Here is a 24,830-nt window from a genome sequence, read left to right on the forward strand (position 1 = left end):
AATCCAGGTCTCTCAGAACTAGATAAGCAGTGATACAAATGTTGAGGTGAATGAAAAAGTCGTTGACTTTCACTGTAAAAATATTTTAATAATTACTTTAATTTTAATCATGTATTTTTCTCAGTATAATACCAACATTATTAATTCTGATAGCTGGATTAGGAAAAGGGTGATTAAGTTTTAAAAGGTTCAAGACTAGGGCATGCTCTCACAGTTTTGTAGAGTGCATACTTATACATCTTTACTAAGAACATGGCATTAAATACCTCCTGGGTGTCTAAAAAGCTTTGCTAAGTCCAATCACTACAGGAACCTAAGCTGAAAATTTGAATAAATGAGCTAAATTACTGTAATTTTGATTGGAGTCTTCAAGCTGTAAGACACAGATAACCTATCCTATATTTTTATGTTATAGATGAGGAACTTCTGCCTAGCAAGGCTAAGCAATTTGCCGAAAACACAGCCAGTTAATGAGAAATATATTTCTCTGAAGATTAACTCAATTTGAAAATCGATCATTTAAAATAAAACAACAACAAAAACACAAAAATGATAATAGACCTATTACATGTATTATCTCAAATTCTTAACGCACTCCTAAGAGGTATAATATTACTTCCCTATAATTAAAGAAAAATGCTTATACACAAGAACACACAGAGAGTAAATGGCCAAATGGGGTTTTATTGCACATTTCCTGTCTCTAGGTTCTCTCCTTTCTGCTTGTTATGATCTTATTTAATTGGAAACCTAAAAATAAATAAATGAATGAATAAATAAAACTGAAGAGATTTAAAACTAGTATAGATTGGATGTATTTCATATTGGCTTTTAACTATGTAATTTACTTCTACATGGAACAGATGATAATATAAAGTAGGTAGTTAATTATTTAATCTATTCATTAGACTTGGAAGGATCTTCAAAATATGGTTCAATTCTTTTGATTGTTGAGAAAACTGAGGTAGATTCACAGAAGTGCATTGAAATTTCTCCAAATCCCACACCTAATAAATGACAGAGCTAGTACTGTAACTTAGTCTTCTGGCTCCAAGATCAAGATTTTTCCTTGGTGTTAGATGATTTGAAAAGAAAATATTCAAAACTCCTCCTTATTTAAATTTATTATTACCACTTTGGTTCTTCATATTGGTGTACCATTATTTGCATGTTCAGTAAGTTTTTATTGCATATAAATTGGTTTTGATCATTTAAATGATTTATGTTATCACTTATCTACCTTTTTCTTTTGTTTGAAATTATAATTTTAATTATAAAATGTGTTAAACATACAAAACTATAGAATAATGTAAAAGATTTCTACATATGTGCCACAGAGAATAAATAGATATTAATACTCGAGTTGATTCTCTTTTTGTATTAAAACTGAGTAAGGAGTCATAGAATTAAAGCTACACACCTTATCCCTTTGACATTCTTTCCTACCCAATTGGGTCTATTATCCTAAAATTGATAGATAGCTAAAGTTCATATACTTTGTCATATAATCTGTTCTACAAATTAGCTTTTACATTTCATCTCTTCTTATGGCTGAGTAATATTCCACTGTATATATGTACCACAGCTTCTTAGGACAATCATCTATCATAGGACACTCGGTTGCTTCCACATCCTGGCCACTGTGAATAATGTTGCTATGAACATTGGTGTGCAAATATCTTTTTGGATATGGGTTTTCAAGTCCTTGGGGTAAATACCCAGTAGAGAGATTGATGAATCATATGATAGATCAATTCTTAGCTTTTTGCGTAACCTCCATACTGTTTTCCATAGTGGCTGTACCAATTTGCAGTTCTCTTTGTTATATTGTTGATCTTTACCTCTGATTTGAAGCATTTATTCATATAGTAAACTTAATAATCATTTGTTGTTATGATATAAATATCTCTAAATGTCTTTTGTTTTCAGATTGTAGACAAGGTCAATTTTAATTTAAATTTTTCCATGTTAGTCATTTGCCTTTATGTCTTGTTTAAGAAATTATTTTCCATTCTAGTATCATTAAATATCCTTCAATAATTTATTCTACATTATTTACACATTTCTATATTTAGGTTGTTAGACTATATGGAATTTGACTTTATGTATGTTAAAAATAACATTCTTAATATAAATAGCCAACTATCTTAGGTACCACTTGACAGTACATCTTTAACTCAGTTGCTATTAATATCATATTCATATCAAGTTTCTACACATATAGGTTTGTATAACTAGATTATTTTTTATTGTTCCTTCTATAGAGTATATCAGTAATTTATTGGACATAGAATTCTTTCATCCATTTGCCTGTTGATGAATATTTCTGTCTTTTGTCTATTACAAAGAAAGTTGTTATGAATATCCATATGAACAATGCTTATATTTCTCTAGGAATGGAACGACTGAATCAGAAGATAAGAGATGTCCATTTCCTCCAAAACCTAACACTTGATATGGTGAGTACTTTTTACATTCTATCCACTCAAATAGATGTGTAGTTGTGTCTTATTGTGGTTTAATTTGCATTTTCCACAAAGCTAATGATGATGAGCACATTTCTTTGTGCTTATTTACCACTGGTTTATCTTTGGTGAAGTTTCTGTTCAAATCATTTGCCCATTTTTAATTGGGTTGTTTATTTTCTTAATATTGAAGTTTAAGAGTCCTTTATATATTCTGAGTACAATATTTTATAAGTTATATGATTTGCAAATATTTTCTCTGTGTATTTTCATTGTCCTAACAGTATTTTGGAGAGCAAAAGCTTTTTATTTTGATGGAGTCCAATTTATTAATTTCTCCTTTCATAGATCATGGTTTTAGTGATTTATATAAGAAATCTTTTCCTAACCCTAAGACTTCATTTTATCTCCCATGTCCACATGTTTTATTTTAGAAAAATTATAGTTTTAGGTTTTTTAAATTTGTATCTATAATCTATTTTGAATTAACTTTGTGTATGGTGTGAGATCTGAATCAATATTGATTTTTAAAATATATGAATATATCCAGTTTTCAGCCACATTTGTTGAAAAGATTATTTTTTTCTCCACTGAAGTACCTTTGTGATTTTGTAAAAATCAATTATCTGTAGTATTTCTGGACTCTTTATTAAGTTCTTGATACTTTATTTTTATGTCAGCACCAATACCACACTGTAGCTTTGTAAGTCTTGAAATCAGGTGAAATTCATCCTCTGTGTCCTTCCTCAAAGTTGTATTGGCTATTCTTGGTGTTTAGATCTATAAATTTTATAAGTTAGTTTGTCAATTAAAAAACATAAAGCCACATGGGAATTTGATTGGGATTGTGGTAAATCTACAGATTATTTGAGCGAGAACTGACATCTTAATATTGAGCCTTCCAATTTATGACCACTGTCTCTTGTGCTCTCATTTTTAAGTTTTTAAAATTTCTCTCAGTAATACTTTATAGTTTTATATATTTTTCAGATTTATCCCAAAGTTTTCGTATTCTTTGATGTGATAGTGACTGGGATTTTTATTTCAAGTTATGTTATTTGTTGCTAATATAAAGCAAAGCAATCGATTTTTTACATTGGTCTTATTGATCTCATTTAGTTTCAACAGATTTTTAAATTTTATCAGATTTTCTACATAGATGATTACTTCATCTGTGAATAAAAATAGTTTTACTTCTTTTATAATATGGATTAAGTCGTCTCGCCTGTTACATAAGATGGACCCTCCAGTATAATAATATTGAATAGAAGTTTTGAGAATAGATAACCTTGACTTGTTCACAATCTTAGGGGGAAAGAAAGTATTTGTTTTCACCATTAATCGTGGTATCAGCTATAGGCTTTTTGTAGATTCCTTTTGTCAGTTTGAGGAAGTTCTCTTCTATTGCTAGTTTCCTGAGAATTATCAAGAATGAATGTTGAATTTTGTCAAATGCATTTTACTGCATCTATTGAGATCATTACAATGAATACTGATTAAATATGAAGTTAATCTTGCATTTTTGGAATAAACCTATGATGCATTATTTTATTGTTGTATATATTTTATTTTTATATACATTATTGAATACAATTTCCTAAAAATTTAGTCAGAATGTTTCCTTATATATTTATGAAGATATTGTTTTGTACTTCTTCTTTCTTATAAGTCTTTGTGGTTTGAATATTAGCATGAGACTGGCCTCCTACAATATTTCCAGAATTTTTCTCTACTTTCCTCAGATTGTGTATTTTTTTTCAGTGGTTGGTAAAGTTTACCATCAACTCTATTTAGATCTATAGTTTTCTTTGTGGGAAAACTTTTAATTTATAAATTCAGTGTCTTTAGTAAATGTAGGCATATTCATTTTAACTATTGCTTCTTGAGTGAAATTTATTAGTTTGTATTTTTAAAAAATTCATCTAAGATCAAATTTTTTGTCATAAATTTGTTTATAGCATTTCATTATTATCCTTTCAATATTTTTATAATGTGTACTGATATCACAACTGTAATTCTTAACATTGTTAATTTGTGTCTTCTTATCAGTCTGGCTGGAAATTTATCAATTTTATTGTTTCAAATAATCATCTTTGATTGTATTGATTTTTTTCTTTAGGGATTTTTTTGGTTCATTTACTTTCCACCCGACTGTAATTATTTCCTTTCATTTATTTATTTTATATTAATTTTCTGCATTTATTAAAATAAGTTTTATTCTTTAGTGTCTATAGATGTCAGGGAAAACTGGCTAATGGTATTCTTATCTATATCCTTTCTAATTTTTCTGAGCACTTATTTCATCAATCTCAAGAATAATATTGAAATCGCTGATAGTAATTTTATATTTGTCTATGTCTCCTTTAATCGATTTTTGCTTTGTGTAATTTACAATCCTGTTATTGGGTACATAAACATTTATGATTGCCATGTCCACTTAATAAGTTGCCCTCTTTATTATTACGAAATAACCCTCTTCATCGCTGCTAAGTGATATCACCCCAAATGGATCCTTTCCTCAGATTGCTTGAGATCTGTTATTTCCTATCAGGGTATTCTATTGAATGTGCATTCTACTCACTCCTCTTGGTATCTGATATTTCATGCCAGGCCAGTTACCCATCTACCCCAACCCCACCCCAGTATGGATGGTTTTTCTCTGAACCCTTACTGAAGCTTTAGCACTCTATATTGAGCTGCCTCCTACGCACAAACTCTTTTCACCTCACTTTGTCTTTGACACCCATTACTGGGCCGGCCACTTACACAAATACTGTTCTTACATTGATCAGCCCACCCTGGGCTGCTCTGTTATGCAGACACTTACCTATATCACCATATATAAGCTCTAATTTCCATTCCCCACCTTGCCACTACCAGGCTGCCCCTCCAGGAAGAAATCCTTCATATGTACATGGGCTCACACACTGTATACCAGATTTCCATTAACCTTTGCAAATATTCTCTTCGACGTAACTTTTTTGTCATATTTTTTTCTGGGCTATTATAGCTCGCCCATCCCCAGTCCAGCCAGAGGCCTACTTTACTAAGTCCTATTTAATGGGTTTTAGGCAAAGTCATTCAGAAAGGAGATCTAGAATGCATTCGTTTTTGCCGGAAATCTTTCCTTCCTAGTTAGTATTCTAGACGAGAGACAAGAGGCTGTTAAGGTCAAGGCATACTATATGTATAAGATGATTTTAAATAGTAAAATTAAGTAACATGGAAACAACCTGCTCAAATACTTTTTATTATGAAAGCCTAGAAAAAGTAATTGAACCAATTTTGAATTCTGAGGAAAAGCAAATACCAAATATAAAGCATTAGATGAGAAAAAAATTAAAACGAGGAATAATGGAGGTAACCATGAACCCTTTAATAGCAATCATATTAATTATTAGTCATAGGAGCTGAATCATAAAGATGCCATATCCCAAGGCTGAACTGTTGTGTTGTTGTCATTGTTTTGTTATTGGAGTTTTTATTGTGTGTTTCTAAACAAATCAGGGTTCAAATCATAGCTTTGATATATATATATTTTTTTACTGGGATAACTTTGGGCAAGATTTTTAAGAATCTTGTATTTTATTCTTGTCCTTTGTAAAGTGTGAATAATAAGGACTCTTATGATTATTAAGTTATGGAATATATGTGAAGTACCTAGAACATTGTAGGTATTGGGGAAATTATAGCTCCTACCCAGCTCCCAACACCCCTTACACATATTTTTTTTGTTTTCTGCTTTGGAGATTAAAGGTGCAAACGCACATTTTGCAAAGCATTTCATTGTAATAATGCTGTGCTTAAGAAACGTCAGTTCACTTTCTCTCTATTGCATTAGTAATCCAAATGAACATTAAAGTGGCAGAAGCTCTGCGGGAATATCCAGATTGATAGTCAAGAGGAGGGAGAGTTGAACTAATTAGGAAGAAAATTTTTTAATTAAAAATTTGGCGAATAGTATATGATAAAAAATTTTAAAGCCATTAAAGAATATTTTTCTTTTATTTTCTAAAAGTAATTTTTCCACTTACCACTGTGCCTTAGTCATACTAAAAATTGTTATATCTTATGTAATTTTACATTTAACAGTTGATAACACAATATACATAGTATCCTATAATTTGATTTTTCACTTAATAATATATTTAAAAAATATTCCTATATATATGAACTTACCTCATTTTTTTTCGATGATTACATAGTACTGCATTGTATGAGTACATGGAATCTTTGTTACTTATTTACCACATAATGGACATTTAGAGCATTTTAAACTTTTTCTATTACAAAAAAATCTGGAACATATTTCCTTGTGGGCACGATTTTAGCAGCAGTAAAATTATAATGGTATTGTTAAAAGATAAACCAAGGCATATTAGAGTTTATTTGAGCAAAAATAAACTAGAGCATTTTAAGAATTTATCTGAGCAAAAGTCATTTCGAATTGGATAGTGCCAAACTCAGCATGGTTAGGAGCAGTCCACCAAAAAGAGCTCAGGGAAAGACTTTTATAGAGAAAAGGTGGAATGAAAGCAAGGAAATTATTGATTGATTAACACTTAGTTGGCTGTTTGTGATTGATTGTTCTCAGATTTCAATTCCCAATCTTGTAGCACTGACAGCTTAGATTTTGCTTTGCTTACGTAGGGCTCACAGCACTGGAATACCCTCAGTTCAATGCCCTGTTTGTTTAAACAATTGAAAATATAACTATAATTTCTTGGTAAAGCAGATAAAAATCAGTATTCTCAACAGATATTAGAAATTGAATTAATCCTACCAATTGATATTTCACTAGTTTTTGAGAGGAAAGATCCTTCTCCTTTGCCAAAACATATCAAAATTGTTTTACCTTTGGCGATCTTTTTAAATTTTTGTTTCTCTTATGAGTTAGGTGGATTGGACTTTTTACTCTAAGTTTAAGTCATTAGTATTTCCTTTCCTGTGAACGGCCTGTTTGTTCACTTAAATATTGAATTATTGGCCATTTTATCCTTAACATGTTGGAGTTGTTAATACATTAACTATCATAAATATTGTCTTTTTCTAAAAAGGAAAAATATCTAACATAAGACCCAGAAAAATTAAGTGATTTGTTTAACATTCGGAGAAAGAAGTCATTTTCCTCCATCTTCAAGTTTTTATAAACAAGTTTTCCCACCTTCTGTGAGGAGAGCATGTAGAATAAAAACATGTAGCCTCTAGGTTTTCTAACTTTGCCCTATGTCAGACCCATCTGGGGGTTTTGGAAAAATACTGATACCTGAATCCCACCTCCAGAAATTTCAATTCAGTTAGATTGAGGTACATCCTAGGTATCAGAATCTTTAAAAGCAAACAAAGCAAACCATGAAGAGGAATCTTCAAACTTGTGATAAGGGATCATTCATAAAAGTAACCTAGAGAAAAATCATTCAACATATTAACATTAGTTGTTTACAAACCATTTGGTATGTGTGAAAGAAGAAGACTAGGAAGTCATCCTAGACTACTTCTGGCACAATTAACTGAGTTTCAAGGCTATATAGTTACCATAATTTAGGATGCCATGTGCGATGAGGGAATATATCTAGAAACTTTCCACTTGGATCCCAACAAAAGATATAGTAATAAGTTGTTGAGGAGGTATCAGATTGGAAGTATATAAAGACCAGTAATACATTACATCTTAGATTTATGAAAGGGAACCTTCTAGGTGTAATTATCTTCTCAAAGTGGTGAAGATGTGGAACATTTGTTTGAACAGGTATTCACACATTATTGGATATGGACCACAACAGAATTTGGAAAATTTTCTCAGGAATAAAAGTGGATGCAAAGACAAAGGACAATAAAGTAGACAGTATAAACCTTTCAAAATGTTGGCCCTACACGATACAGAGAAAGACCTAGAGCAGGTTAAATTTTTATAATTCAACTGAATTTTCTTGAAAGTAAGGGAACAATAGAAGAAAATAACCACACAGCCCACAGTTATAGGAATGCCATGTGACAAAAATGAATTTCAACCACTGAAGTATCTCATTTTCCAACATTTTAAAGTTATCTCAGGTAGATCCCAAATTTTTCTGGTCACTTGCAAGTATCAGACCTATTGCATATTCACTAATTGGATATTTAAAAGTTTGGACCACTCTGAACACTTAAAATTTTACATTGACCTTGAAGGTTTTTTGCATTCTTCCAAAGAAGGCATGCCCTGCAGCTTGTCAAATCACAGTAGATGAGGAAGAATGTATTCTGCCATTTATCCTACTTGTTTTATCTTTTCTTCTCCTGCATTCTCTGGCCCTTTTTAGAATCAATGTGGTAAAAGTGGATTTTAATGTAAAGAACTATAGGTCTGTTTGGTAACTGGTGTCATCTTAACTTTTCTTGATTGATATTTCTACTTGTTGAGTGCTGTAGTCATTAAAGGAAGTGGGACTTTGTCAAGTCATTAAAGGAAGTGGGATTTTGTCAAATGTTTTTCTTACATCTGTTTAATCATAGTTTTTTGTTCTCTCACCCACTCATATAGAATATTCATATAGACAATTTTCCTATGTTGAACCAATTTTGAATTCCTAGAATAAATCCCAGTTGATCACAGTGTATAATCCATATATATATATATACTTATATTTATATAAATAAATATATATGTGTGTGTAGATACACACACACACACACACACACACACACATAGGTTTGTTAGTATTTCCTTGAGAATTTTTTGTGTCTATATTCACACAAGATTATTGGTCCATACTTTTCTTTAATAACTGCCTGACGTTGGTATCAGGGCTTTATAGAATGCTTTAGATAGTGTTCTCTTCTATTTTTTTTCTGAAATTTATTTTAATAATTGGTGTTGTCTTTAAAGGTTTGATAATTCAGTGGTGATGCCAACTTGTTATGAGTTTTCCTTTGTAGAAAGTATTTTGGTTACTAATTCAGTCCCTTTAGTGACATAGTTTTATTTGAATTTTTTCTTAAATGTATTGGGGTGACATTGGTTAATTAAATTTTGTAGATTTTAAGTGTATAATTCAATAATACATCATATGTATATTACAATGTGTGTTCATCACCCAAAGTCAAATCTCCTGTCACCATGTATTTGACCCCCTTCACCCTATTACTTCTTGACCTTTTGGCTAAGATCAAAAGTTTTATTCCAGATTTGTGCTTCTTCTTGAGAAAATTTTTATAGTCTGTTTCTTTATGTTTGTATATTTCATCTATGTTATCTGTTTCTTAGATTACAAATGTACACAGCATTTGCTTGTAATTATTTTCATTTCTCTGAGTTCAAAATTAATGTTCTTTTTAATTTCCAGTGTTCATATTTTTAGTCCTTAATATATACCTTCTAATTAGTAATCTTAAAGATTCCTTGTAATATGGTTTCCCGTGAAGGATTTGTCCTATCTCTGTTTGATTCATACTCTATATTCAGCCTGAACTTCAGTTAGTAGCAATTGTCCTTTCCTTACCTAGACTAATCCCAACTGTATATTTTTAGAGGGACTGGTCACTTAGACATCAAAAAAAAAATTCCCCATATCTTCTTCCCTTTTAACATCTACTTTATCATAAATGCAAATCAAATAGAGTATTTAAAGTTCCCTCAATTCTGGATTTCCATCTGATAAGAGTACTCCAGTTAGTTGGTGGCTCAAGTTCATCCCTCAATTATGACTTCAGTTGTCAGCATTCTCTTCTTACCTTGAGCATGTCTTGATCTCACCTAATTACTGTGAAAGATTTAACTTCCATTTAGTCCTCAGTCTTTATTCCTAGCTTATGGGGGCTTTATGCCCTTTGTTGTCTCTTTAAATAACAACTCTCTTTAAGGTCTTAGCTACTAGAGAATAATTTACTTCTTGCAATATGGACCTCTCTCCCCTGGCTGTTTGGACAGCATCTGTTTCTATTTTTATCTTTTGCTTCAAATATCTGAGCTTCCGTTAATGAAGCATTGAGCGGGTCAGCATATTCAAGCACATGCTTCATCCATCTTTATCCTCATCACCATCAGCCATTCACTTTTGTAGCCCTCTTACACTGGGGCAGGCACTGAGTACTTTACCAGAAGTAATATCAATACCAGAAGTTTCTACCCCATTAGATGATATGGAGAGCATGAGCTGAGTTGTACTGTGAGAAGGGAAAATGATTTTTAACTTAGTTCTTTGACATTTCTGCCTCACTTATATGATATTCTAGGAGGAAAGTTCAAAGAAAAGATGAAGGCAAAATCATAAAAATTCATAAAAACCAGCAAATTTCTTTCATAACTAGAGCTCATTGCTATACATCATATCCTATTAAACTTTATGCCAGAAAGAAGTGTGCTTTCTGAAAGTGTGTCAAATGCATTTTCCAAAACACAAACCCAACATTAACAACCAGGAATTCATTGTGAATCCCATTCTCCACAGATGGGAGATTAACATAGCTTGGCAAAGTTCTGAATCTGACAGCTTTTGAGTGTGCAAGTTAATAATAATAATAAAAAAACAACCTTATTTGACATGTCAGTATATTACATTTCAAGCCCTGTTGAGTCATTGTGCCTGAGGGATCAATATGCAACTTAGAAACCACACCAAAAACATCAAAACTTTTATTGTGTGTGTGAGTGGAGTATTAGCCTTTCTCCAAAGGCATAAATGCTGCCTCTCAGCCTAGAGTTTCCCCCAACCGACCCCCACTGGCACTGCCCTGGTAGAGTTGGCTGAATGATTAAGTAGCTTTGTGAATTCATAGACCTACACAATCATTCAAGTATTTAAGGAGTGGCAACACTAGACCAGGCTCTGGGGATACAGTGGTGAACAAGACAGGCACAGATCAAGAAGTCTAATGGAGGCAGGAAACAGTGTCTTAGTCAGTAAACATGCAAAAAAAAAAAAAAAAATCAAATGGTGATAAGGCTATGGAATTAATAAATAAGGATCTGAAAAGCAAGCTATATGAGTTAGGATAGACAGAGAAGACCACTCAGAGCAGGAGTTATAAGCAAAGGTAAAGAGGTTTACGGATGCAAGAAATACTGTGTATCACTTGGGGTGATTCCAAGAGAGGGAACTGACTACAAAAGAACATACACAAAAAGCCATAAGGACCTAACGCACCACAATTAGAATTTCTAAAATTTAAGTTGAGGCTTTACTTTTACATGCCTAATTCACTTGAGATGCTAGCCTATAAAATAGTTCCAAAAATTAATATTATAGAATCATGACGGGAAGGCAGTTTTGGTAATTTGGGAAGAGTACAGGACTTGGATTCAAATTCAGAGTTTCTATTTAATTGTATCGATTAATATGTTGGCTCTACCAATTAATACATATAATTAATGACAAATCACTTTGTCTCTACATCTTAGTATCTTCAACTTTAAACTGAGGTAATTACATGATCAAATGAAGTAATAACTATAAAATACTTTATAAATTGTGTAAGATGATGATAATACCATTATTTTTAAAAACAGATGGGAAAGGTCTAAAGTATTCACAATTTTGCCCAATATCAATACCAATGTCTAGCCTCAGTTATGAGTGTTGTCAACAAGGAAGAATGTTAGTAGGATGGCTTTATTCACAGGCTCTAGTTGGCCACTTCTCTGTAATGAAGTAGTCACTGATTATTTTCTTCTTTTTAGAAGTCTGTCTAACCAGGGTGCTGGTATCTAGTAGCATTGTGTCTTCATTGCAAAATTTTTCCCTAGTCACCAAAACATGAAAAATTGTTCAGAATCAGAGATGACATTTGTACAAAATAGATTTCTTCCTAATGCTTACCTGCAATTATAATCTCTCTAATATGAAAGACATTTCTCAGGTTTAAGGAGATGGGACTTCTCTTTGTTGCTGTTGCTTGTATCATAGAGTGGCTGCATCCACGCTGACAGGCCTCAGCCACATTGTGAATCTGGGAGGTTTATGTATAATGTTAATCCTCATATAACACCAGCTTTCAGGATCCTTATGCGCGTTCTGTAGAAAAACCTGTCATTAGAAGGATTTGAAACTCTTTCACACTGATGTGTAAATATAAATGTTTTGTAAGTTATATTTAGTTGAGAGTCTAGAACAGGTTCCTGTCCTGGTTTTGAGATGACTTACCCAATTCCTTGTCCCTCAGAACTCAAATATAAAATAAAAGAATTGACTGTCATGGTGATTTCCAAACTCAGTTACACATTAGAAATACCTAGAGAGTTTAGACACATATAGATGCCAAAATCTCAGTCATAGAAAATGTGATTCAATGGAATGGAGGTGGAGCTCAGGTGATTCAAAATTCTAATTTCAACTGGGAATTGCAGGACTAAACTCCAAGGCTTCTTGTAGCATGAAAATTCTAGAAATGAAAGTTTTATCTGGGAAGACTGACACTAGAATATAATCACAGATTAGTTCTCTTATGGTCCCTTACATAGTCAACTATATATTAGTGACAATAAGAAAAGCTAATGTTTTGTTAAGCATTTATTCTGTACCTGAGACTCTGTTAAGCACTTTATATGTATTGTCATGCTACCTTTATAATAATCCAATGAAGTAGGAACTATTATTACTCTTATTACAGAGATGAGAAAATTCAGAATGATAATGTAGCAAACACCTCCAAGAGCACATATTATGTGCCAGGCATTGTTGACTACATTTCTTAAAAATTAGATAGATCTCATGATGCCATGGCTATGTGCTATTATTATCATCTCCTTTTTTATAGATTAGGAGCCCAAGGAACAGAGGAGTTAAATAATTTGTACTAAAGTTACATAGTTACCAAGTGGCAGACCTAGGATTTAAACTCAGGCAGTCTGACTCCAAAGGCCATGTTTGTAACCACTAAAGTAACATGGAAGTATGTACTATCTCAGAAATATTTGATAACCAGCTCAAGTTCATGTAGCTAGTAAAGGAACATTGGTGAAATTAAATACGCACATAATTGATCCTAGAGTGCATGTTCATTATTATTACACCCCATTAGGAATATTTGGAAGTAGTAGGTTCAACATGGTTCTGGTAGAATGTGGGAAACTCAAGGACATTGAACTTGGAATACTCATAGGAAGAAAGGGCACCTATAACCACGCTATATGTTGGTAGAGACGAAAAGATTAAAAAACTCAGATGGAAAAATACTGCATTCTCCTTTAAGTTCCCACATTCTATCTCAAATTCATCTCCTTTTCTGTATGTTTCTCCTAACTGTGCAGCTGCTGAGAATAAGCACAGCTGAAGATTTACCTAAAAATCTTCCTGTAACACTAAACGGAGCAGCTTTCTAAAAGGAAAAATTGGCTTTTATTCAATATCTACTCTGTGCCCAGCATTGCATTATGTTCATGGTTCTAAACTTTTTGGTCTCAGGACCACTTTACATGTTTAGAAATTATTGAGGACCACATAGTGTTTGTTTTTGTGGGTTATATATTAATCAACATTTACTGTATTATGTTAGAAAATAGAATTAAAAAAAACATTTAACACATTTAAAAATAACAAACTATTACATTGTCCATAACATTTTATGAAAAGCAATAATACTTTTCAAAACAATCATTTTTTATTACTGAAAAGTAGATTGTTTATCATTTTTGCAAATCTCTTTAAATCTCACTTAGCAGAATTCAACTGGATTCTCATATCTGCTTATGCATTTAATCTATTATGGTATCACACATATGTGGTCACTGGAAAAGTTCATTGTATACTTGGTGGAGTAAAAATACTTTTGACCCTGTAGACCTCCTGAAGTAGTCCCAAGGGCCATCAGAGACCCCTGAATCACGCTTTGAGAGCCACTGGGCAAGATACTACATGTCAGTTAGATGAAAGGGAGGTGTTACAACTACCATATAAAGAAGTCTTAAAGTCAGCAAAAAAAAAAAAAAAAAAAAAAAAAAAAAAACAAAAAATTTAAATGGACAAATAATTCGAATAGATATCTCTCCAAAGAATATATACAAATGTCTGATAAGGGCGTGAAAAGATGTTCAACATCATTAATTGTGAGGCAAATGCAATCACAATTGCAATGTTATACCACTTCATGTCCACTGAGATGACTAAAGTAAAAAAGATAGAAAATACTAAGTCTTGGTAAGGATGTAAAGAGATTGGAATCGTTAAATATTGCTGGTAAGTTTGTGATATGATAAAGCTACTTTGGGAAATAATTCTACATTTCATGAAAATATTAAACAGTTATAATATGACCCGGCAATCTCGCTCTTTATTATATGTTATTCAATAGAAATAGACGTATAGCCACACAAAAACTTACACAGGACTATTTATGACAGCATTATTAATAATAGCCAAAAAGTAGAAACAACTCAAATGTTCACCAGCTAACATGGATAAAAATATGTGGGATATGCAAATAATGGAATATTATTAGGATATAAACATGAATTAAGTACTGATACATGCTACAATATGGATGAACCTTGAAAACATTATTTTAAATGAAAGAATCCAGACACAAAAGACCACATATTGTTTGGTTCCATTTACACAAAATCTCTGGAAGAGGCAAATCTCTGATGGCATAGAGTAGTGGTTGTCAGAGGCTGGGAAAAGGGAGGAATGGGGAATGACTGCTGATGGGTATGAGATTTCTTTCTGGTTGATGAAAATGTTTAGAAATTAGGTAGTGGTGATGGTTGCACAACTTTGTGAATATACTAAAAACAACCGAATTTTGTGATTTGTGAATTATATTTCAAAATGCTTTAATAAAAACAACTAATGTTTTCACTTTTCCTATCTTTCTAAGATTCTAATATGTTCCCCAGAAGGTTTGCCAGCCCACTATGTGTCCTGCCTCCCAATCTCCAGACCTCCTTACCATTCATTAAAGGTTCCTGTTTTAGTGGGCAGCTGATAAAAGTGCCGTGAAAGTTTGCCCACTCCTCCAGTATGCTGCAGTGAAGTGTGTGTGAGGGGGTGGGGAGGTGGGGGGAGGATTTGAAAAATTTTACTTTGCATGTATATTCTTGTATATAAATACTACAACAGATAGGAATATTATACCTATACTCACTCTACAGATCAGCAGCTCAGACCACCATTTAGTCTCTTTCAACTCACCCAGTGCATTTTAGCTGATAAACAGCAGAGGAGATGCAAACCCCAAAAGACTGACCCAGTTTAAGTCACTCCTGTGGCCAGCTTCCTTGTAAGCAATAAAACTAGAAGTGAACATTTACACATTTTTCTAGACTCCTAGTAATATGAGCATGTCTCATCTTTAAAAATTAAAAAAATAAAAAGATAGCTGATTACGAAAGCTTTCTTTTGATTAAAACATGTAATTATAACAACGTATAAAACATAAGTTGAACTAAAATAAAGGGTAGATCTACTCCTAAGTACCACATCAGGTCTTCTTAAATTAATTGTACTCTAGTGTTTGAGCTAATTAATGTTTGCCTATGCTAATTCCTGCTCATCTCTTGACACCAATTTCTTTAATGCCAAACTCCTCTGTTTTATTTGGACTCCCGGTCCTGAACTGCATGATATAAGTGATTGGCAGGAGGACCTTATGTCAACAGCTGTGACTCTATTTGCAATCTATGAAAAGAATCAGCTTTGATTATTAATCTTTTTTTCACTGGCAGAATATAGAGTCTAGCCTTCACCTCTCCTGGACTCCGGGGCTGTAAAGAAAGTTGTTTTCTTTCAGCAACAGAAGTAATGTTTTCTGCTCTGCTTTTTAAGGCTTCTGATCTGATAGCAGTTTGTGGCAACTGGTCTGCCCCAACATTATTTGGAGCCTAGGACTCCCACCTCTACCTGAAGCAAGCAAACGTTATATTAAGTGTGTAGGCATGGATTTCATATTTCTGCGAAATCTCAAATCTCTTTCCTTCTGATTTTGAACAGATTACTTAACCATTTTATGAAGTCAATGATAGAATTAAATAATAATATATAAGAGGTTGATAGAATTTACCTCATCAGTTGTTATAAAGTTTAATACAATCCATGGCAAGTACTTAGAACAGTTCCCAACATACACTAAGAGTTCATAAAATGTTACATGTAAGATCTTGCCCTTTGAATGTGATCCTATGTTGGTCAGCTAAAGGTGATTTGTTTCAAGGAGATAGAACTAAAGAGCAAGGCCACTTACTTTACTATTCAATTATGATTTACTATTTTAAATGGCCTTCTTACGGTGTAAATGACATACAATACACTGTACATATTTATAGTTTAAAATTTCATGAATTTAATCTATGTACACACCTATAAATAATCACTCCGATCAAGCATATAAACATGTCCATCACTCTAAAAAGTTTTCTCATGCCACTTTGTGCTATAACAGTTGCTCCCTGCTACTACCCATCCTCAGGCTCAGGCAGACTGATATGTGTATGGTCATAGTAGTTTGCATTTTCTAGAATATATGAAATTAAGTCACTTAATGTGTGCTTTTTTGGTCTGCTTTCTTTCATGCACCATTTCTTCAAGTAGACAATTTCTTTCATTTCTCTTGGTTTAATAAATGCCTTAGAATAAACATGTTGTATGGTAGATGTATATTTACCTTTTAAAAGAGTAAGAAACTTTTCTAAAGATGCACAGTTTTACAGTCTCATCAGCAGTACTTGAGAGTTCTGGCTGCTCCACATCCTGTCAGCACTTGGATCAGGCTTTTTAATTCTAGCCATTAAGATGAGTATACATCAGTATCTCATTTTGTTTTTAATTTGCATTTCCCTAATGAATGATGATTTATGCATCTTTTCATCTTTATTAGACATCTGTATGTCTTCTTTGATAGTAGAATCTTTTGCAAATTTTCTTCATTTTTCTTCTTATCATTGAGAGTACTTAATATAATATAAGCACTTGGTCAGATATATTTTGCAGATATTTCTGCCTGGTTGTACCTTGCCCTTTCATTTAAAAATAAAATGAATATTAAAGTGAAAATATTTTAAAATTAAAGAGGGGAGGGGAAAGGGGAAGGTAGGGTAAAAGCGGTCAAATATATGGTGAGGTGATAGAAAGAAATATAACTATGGGAGGTGAACACACAATGTAAATATATATACGCCTTACTGTTAAAATATACAGTTGAAACTTATCAGATTTCATTGACCAATGTCATCTTAAAAAATAAATTAATTTTTTAAAGTGAATTTTAAAAATATAATTTATGGTTTTGGTTTCCTATTTCAGAAATATTTTTCTAAACCTAGAGTTGCCAAGAATTTCTTCTAGTTTTCCTTCCAGATATTCTATAGTTGTACTCGTTGAGGTGTGATCCATTTTGAGTATATTTTTGTATGCTGTGTGAAGTAAAGATTGACAGCTTTGTTTTCGTTTGGTTTGGGGGATTTGCATTTTGTTCAAGCAGCATTAATTAAAAAGATTATCCTTTTCTCATCAAATTATCCTATAAACTTTGTAGAAAATAAATTGACCATATATAGTGGGTTTACTTGAAAATTATGCTGTTTCATTGACTTATAGATCTATCTTTATGCCAATATGGTAGTGTATAGTCATTATTGTAGCTTTATGGTAAGTCTTGAAACCCCATTTCTATAAATCCTCCAACTTTGTTTTTCCATGTCAAAGTTGTTTCGGATAATGTAATTCTTCTGCGTTAACTGTTAATTTTGGAATTAGAATATCAATCTCTACAGAAAGAGTATTGAAATCTGTCTATAATTGTGGATTTGTCTATTTCTTTTTGCTGTTTTTTCACATTTTGCTTCATATATTTTGTAGTACCATTGTTAGCACCATACACTTTTAGAATTCATGTTCTCCTGATAAATTGATAACTTTATCATAGTAAAATTCTTTTCTTTATCCTTGGTAATTTTTTGTTATAAAATGTATTTTTTCTGGTTTAAAATAGTTAATCCTTCTTTTGACTGTTAGCTTGGTATATCTGTTTCCATTCATTTTAATTTTCTGTAATTTTTAAATAAAATTTATTATAGAAAAGATATAACTGCATCCTAGGTTTTGTTTTGTTTTGTTTTGTTTTATCCAAATTGACTAGCTCTGCTTTTTAATTTAGGAGTGTTAAAAATTACATTTAATGTGATTAATGGTATGACTATGCCAATCAACCATAATATTATTTGTTTCCTATTTTCACATTTTATTTTTCTTTTTTGCCTTCTTTTAAATCAACTGAGTATTTTTTTTATGATTCTGAATACTTCTTGAAAGGTGTTTTATTGTGTTCAAAATTCTAGTTTGTCAGGTTTCTTTTTCTTTTTGTACTTCAAAGGTTTTTATAAAATGATTCTTATTTTCCTTCTTATTTTTATTTTCCTGTCCATGCACATTGTTTTCCTCAGCCTGTTTTTAAAACTTTTTTCTTCTGCATTGGTTTTAAGCAACTTGATTATAAGGATTTTCTTGCAGTTTTCTTCGCGGTTCTTATGGTTGGGATTTGTGAGCTTTTTGGATCTGGAGTTTATAGTTCTCTTTAAATTTGAAAAAAAAAGTCATTATTTTTTCAAATACTTTTCTGACTTCCTTGTCCACTTTGAGGATTTCATAAGTAGAATATACTTTAGGCTTTTTGATGTTCCATAATTCACTGACACTCTTGGTCATTTTTTTCATCCTTTTTCTGTTTCACCTGGGTCAGTTAACTGATATGTCTTTAAGTTCCCTAATGTAGTCTTCTTTCATTTCTAATCTCTTAGCATTTCCTTAAAATGTCTTTTCTATCTCAAACACTGTATTTTACATGTCTAGCAGTTTGATAATTCTCCATGCCTCCTGACGTTCTTTTTCTCTGTATCTTCTTGAGTATATGCAGTACATCAAGGCTTTTAAATCTTATTTTGTACTAATTCTACATTATTACCATTTCATTGATTTTGTTCCTCGCTATTAAAAATCTTATTATTCATACCTGCTAATTTTTTATTGGATACCAGACATCATGAAGTTTACTTTTGATAGGTCCTTCGTATTTTGTATATCTGAAATAGATATTATTCTAGGACACAAGTTATTTGAAAAGAGTTTGATCATTTTTTCATTAGATGGAACCAGAGCAGCTATTAGTCTATGGCTAACATTTCCTTATTACTAGTGGAAACAAACTATTCCTGGCTTTGTGTGAGCTCTAGATATTGTTCTTATGGCTCCTTTCCAGTGTTGTTTATTTTTTTCCTATTCTCAGGCAGTTTCTTCCCATATATGTTTATCAGTACCCACCTAAAGACTTAGAAGACTGTCTGAAGGTTTCTGGATCTCCGTGCATCTCTTTTCTCTCTAATCTGCACTGCAAACTCTAGTCATTTGACCTCTCAGAATTCCCAACCTGTCTCCTCAACTTAGGCTGATAGCCAGGCTGTTTGGGACACTCCACCACACATTCTGATGTGAACACTCTCTCCAGACAGCTGTAGTAATCTTAGAACTTGCTTAGTGAATTTTCTTTCTCTAGGAATCATTGTCCTATACAGCTTCTTTTCGAATATCTGGAAAATAATTAGTTTTATATATTTTCTGATTTTTTACTTGTTTAAGGTGGGTGGGCAAATTCCTGTTGCATTACTTTGTCATCGCTGAAAGAAACTCTAGAGAGTTATTCAAGATAATTAGTTATTCACAATGCTGATATGTTTTAAGTAATTAAACCTTGAAAAATGTTATTTTTTATTTTTTTGCCAAATTTAAATACCACCTATAATTTACCCTTTACTTAGAATCATGATTCTACACATTCACAAATTTTTAATAAACATGAACTATGACCTTGACAGTATTCTAGGTTTGAGGAATAAAGCAGTGATTAGACATATCTAGTCTCTGACCTCATGGAACTTACACTATAGCTGATACACACACACACACACACACACACACACACACACACATCCCACCCCACCCCCCCAAATATGGTAGTATCTTATGATATATACAACAATGTAATAGTTCATGAGATAAGAATTGGCACTGGTTGAGGGACAGGTGCTACTTTAGCTAGGATTATGATCAGAAGTCTCTGTGATAAGGTGATAGTTGACTAAAGTGTTATTTAAACTAAGGCTAAAGGATGGAAGGTAAGCTTTGTGAATAAGTAATGAAAGAGTCTCCAGAAAGAGCAGTTGAAAAGCCTTGATGAAAAAGAAGTTGGTGCTTTTGTAGGAAAAAAAAAAAAATCACTGAAGAGGTAGTCAAGGACTAAACTGCAAAGAGCCTTGTAGGTTGTGATTTATGCTTTAAAGAGCTAATATTGTATAGAATGGATGCTAGGGGGCAAAAGTGGAAACACATGTACCAGTTAGAAATCTGTTACAGTAGTCTGCATGAGAGACCATCAGTGGGTTAGCTCCAAAGGAGCTAACAGCTAATGAGACTTGCAGATAAATTTCATATGAAGAAAGGATAAGGGGTGGTTTGAAGTAAAGAGATGAATCAAGGAAGAGTTTCAGGTCTTTGGCTTGAAAGATTGAGTACATTGTAGAACTTGTTGAAATGAGGACTGTAAGAGAAGCAGGTTTAGAAGGAAGGTAACAAATGTTCTATTTTCAGTATGTTGAGTTCGGACGTCTTAAACTTCCAAATGGAAATGTCAAGTAGGTTGTCAAATATGTATTTGGACCTCAGGGAAAAAGTCAGGACTGGAAATAAAAAAAAAACCCTGTTCATTTGGCATTATGTAATTTCATTTGTTTTTATCTGGTGACATTATTCGGTTTGAAAAATATTTGTCCTGCTTCTACGAGGACTCCAGTTATCCTTTAGAGGTCTAAGGAAGGGTAACCTTCAGTCTTCCAGGCTATCACTGAATACAGGCAGGGATGCAGTGCCCTCTGCTGGGTAACTGACTAGGTATAGCACATTGGGGTATAGGCATGCTAAAATACAGATTAGGAACTTCCCAAACGGGTTATATATAGTAGGGACAGCCATAGGAACAATACATTAATTGGGAGAGCTGTTTAAAATAAGCATGGAGTAGCTGGGGACTGGCACGGATTGGAGAATGCATGTGGTGTAATAAAAATGCTGTTAGGTAGCCTAATGTAACATGTAGAATGCAGGCTCCATTTTGAAATAGGATTTAAATCTATACTGTTATGTAAAATCTTTGTGAGTATGAGCTAGTATTTAGAGTTACAACACGGTATGAGTTAAAAGTATGCAATATAACATGTCTGTGGATAAATTCACTAGATTTTAGCTATGTCAATATCTTGGTCGTGATACTTTACTATTGTTTTGCAAGGTGACTATTGGGGAAACTGGGTAAGAAATTTATTTCTTACATCTCCAAGTTAATCTATAATTAGTAAAAAATAAAGTTTAATTTTTAAAAACTTAATCATTTTTTCTGTCAGATTCTGCCCAGGAACCACCAGTTGCAATTTTTATCTTAAGGAGAGATTTATGAAGTGGTGGTTTTAAAAAGTGGCCCTTTAAATCCTACTATAGAAAGCAATAGAGTATTTGTTTGCTGGCCTGATTAACAACCTAAATATTAGGCTTGTCTATAATGAAAGAGGGAGCTCCTACCCTTTGCCCCCAAACACTAATGCTAGCTCAGCTTACTGCAGCAGTGGTCAAGAAAGTAAAATATGGGCAATTTGGGTGTGGGAAAGCCAGAGGAATTATAGCACTGAATTCCAAGAAATTATATATCGTTCTTTTGTTCTTACCCGCTGGACTTTCAAATGATGCCTTATACCAGAAGATATTTGGTCATCCAGAGGGGTGAATATGCCGCCTTTCTGGATGACTTATTTATTCAACCAGTTAATTCAATGGGAGGCCATGGCTTATGTATTACTTTTCTACAGATGAGGCGGTTGAAAAATAGACCTCCAGAGCTAAAATACCACACATTCATTTTATGGCACATTAATAATTTAATTTAAAGAATATTTGATAAAGTTAAGAAAAACAATAGGTCGGGTTTTTTTATGTTGTTTTTTTTTATCGTGTTGGAAGTTTTACAATCAGTTTCAAAAAGAATGCCCAACACCTGGGAGGAATTCAATTCATTGATTTAAGAAATTCATCCTATTGCCCATTAAACGAGTTCTATGCTACACATTACTCAAACAACTCAAACTTCTGTCCACTTTCAAATTCTATAATTATGCCCTTTTAGATGATTAGTGAAAAATGAAAAAAGAGAAAAGGAAGAACAATTTGCAGAGGTGTCTGTCCACAGGTCTTGGTAATGAAGCTAATGTACTAGAAAACTTTATTTGAAACCTGCCAGTCTCGACAGCACTTCTCCCAACTCAGTATCACTGTGCATAGGTATTGGGGTTTGAGTTGATAATTAGTTACATCTTTTCTCTTCCTCACAATTTGATATGGTGTCAGTGGACAAATAGACATAGGTAACAGATACACAGAGACCAAAATATCAGCATCACTACTGATAAAGCTAAGCTAGAGATTTGATCTTAGATAAAAGACCATGTACTTTTTCCCAAGGCTAGCTATTGAAACTGTCTGTTAGAGGGAAAATTTGGGTCTTCAGTGTTGACACCTGCAACCAGAAATGTTTATAACAGTTTGATTCAGTGTTAAAAGAAAGGGAGTGAGGGGAGACAGAAAGAAAGTTAATGAAAGGAATATTGAGAGTCAATCCAAGACATAAAAGACAAGACAAACTATAAAATATACAGCATCCATCTTGAAATCTCCCACTTAATATTTTAAATTATATACCATGATCCAGAATTGTTCTTTAAGATACAATAATAAACAACAGTCTTTTTACACAAGGATTCAATAATCTAGAAGAGGAGAAAGACAATTTCAAGTTACAATTATGATATAAGATGATTATATATAAGTAATATAACTTTGATAATAATGATAATATGCATAATTAACATGAAAATAAATATTTTAAATATTAAAATAACCTTTTTTTAATAAATAGGTACATATACATATTGGTGTGTGTAGTGAAATAATGGGTATTAAAATTATCGGATCTAGAAAACCGTCATTTTGAGTTTGCTAGCTATATCTGCATTCACGCAGGAGACTAGAATTCCTCTTTGAGGTAGGTTCTTCCTTTATTCTAAAAGGAGAAACTTTTTTTCATCTCTTTTACCCATATTATAACTCTAAAGACAGATTTTAAAAAAAACTGGCAGCTTATAACCTAAATCAAAATACCAATATACTGTTTACAACAGTGATAAAACAATTTTCTTTGAACATAATATCTAGGAATTCAGAGTCTCCAACATTCCACATTGCCATGCACTTGCTGCTCAAACATCAGTTTATTTATCTGATTTCAGTAGGCACTTGAGACCATTTTCATTAACGCCTCCCTCTATGCATGAGGAGGTCCTGGTAGATGGCATAATCTAAGTGCAGGCCTTTCATTCTTAAAGTGTGTACTCTAATTAACAAAATAAATATATATAAATATATGCTTACAACAAATTTTGTCCTATAAATTTAACATTTCTTACTTAAATCTAGATTCCTAAAAATCTTTTCTCCTAGGTTATGGGTGCCCATATGTCAAAACAATTGTGTTTTCCATTTAAATTTATTTTTCAATTGGGAATTGGGTAGGGTCCTATCAAGAATTCATTCTATCCATTTTGCTTTTATTTTTTGTCTTATCTCCAGCAGTTTAATTTTTTATTAAATTTATCAGGGTATCATTTGTTAGTAAAATTATATAGGCTTCAAGTGTACAATTTGATAACGCATCATCTGTATATTGCATTGTGTGTTCACCACTCAAAGTCAAATCTTCTTTCATATATTTGACACCCTTTATCCTTATCTACCTCCCCCACTCCTCTTTTTCTCTGGTATCCACTAACCAGTAGTTTCTTTTTTAAAGGAAAAATCCCCTCCCCAACTGCCCTTATTTATTTTTTTTACAAACCTGTTTTTCCACCAAAAACAGAGTCTATTTCTAAAATATTATTTGAACCTAAACATACTAATTGTTCTTATTCTTTTCCTTTGCAACAAACATATCAGCTTAGAATGCTATTCTAACACATAAGTTGCAGTCTGAATTATAAATCTGGAGAAGTATTGATACCCACCTTCATTTTACATAATTTTTTCCCAAAGTCCTGCTAAAGAGCATCATGACAGTCACCACTTGTCACTTATAAAGTTGGGTTATTTACTTTCTGAGTGGGTTACAGAGCAGAAATGTGGGATATTCCACAGAATTAATTGTCTTTAACAGGAGAGACTGACATTTCTGAGTTTCTCTGGCTTCTTGTTACGGAATGACTATTTTCAGTCTGTGTGCTGAAATAGCAAAGATTTCAGTGATTTGTGAAAATGAGATCAATGGCCATTCTTGCTGAAAGAATGAAATTCAAATTTAGCAGCAACTAAG

At 32.6% G+C, this 24,830-nt stretch overlaps 1 protein-coding gene across 1 annotated transcript in view; it reads left to right on the plus strand.

Annotated features, from left to right (window-relative positions):
* The window catches only part of HTR1A (5-hydroxytryptamine receptor 1A), a 400,825-nt gene that overhangs the window by 303,705 nt on the left and 72,290 nt on the right, over positions 1-24,830 (plus strand). Inside the window, exon 8 of the mRNA XM_036225644.1 lies at positions 2,395-2,459. The gene's annotated coding sequence lies outside the window, so the exon portion shown is untranslated. The remainder of the gene's footprint in view (positions 1-2,394; positions 2,460-24,830) is intronic.

This window comes from Rousettus aegyptiacus, unplaced genomic scaffold, assembly GCF_014176215.1.
Source record: "Rousettus aegyptiacus isolate mRouAeg1 unplaced genomic scaffold, mRouAeg1.p scaffold_m13_p_8, whole genome shotgun sequence".
NCBI classification, from domain to species: Eukaryota; Metazoa; Chordata; class Mammalia; order Chiroptera; family Pteropodidae; genus Rousettus; species Rousettus aegyptiacus.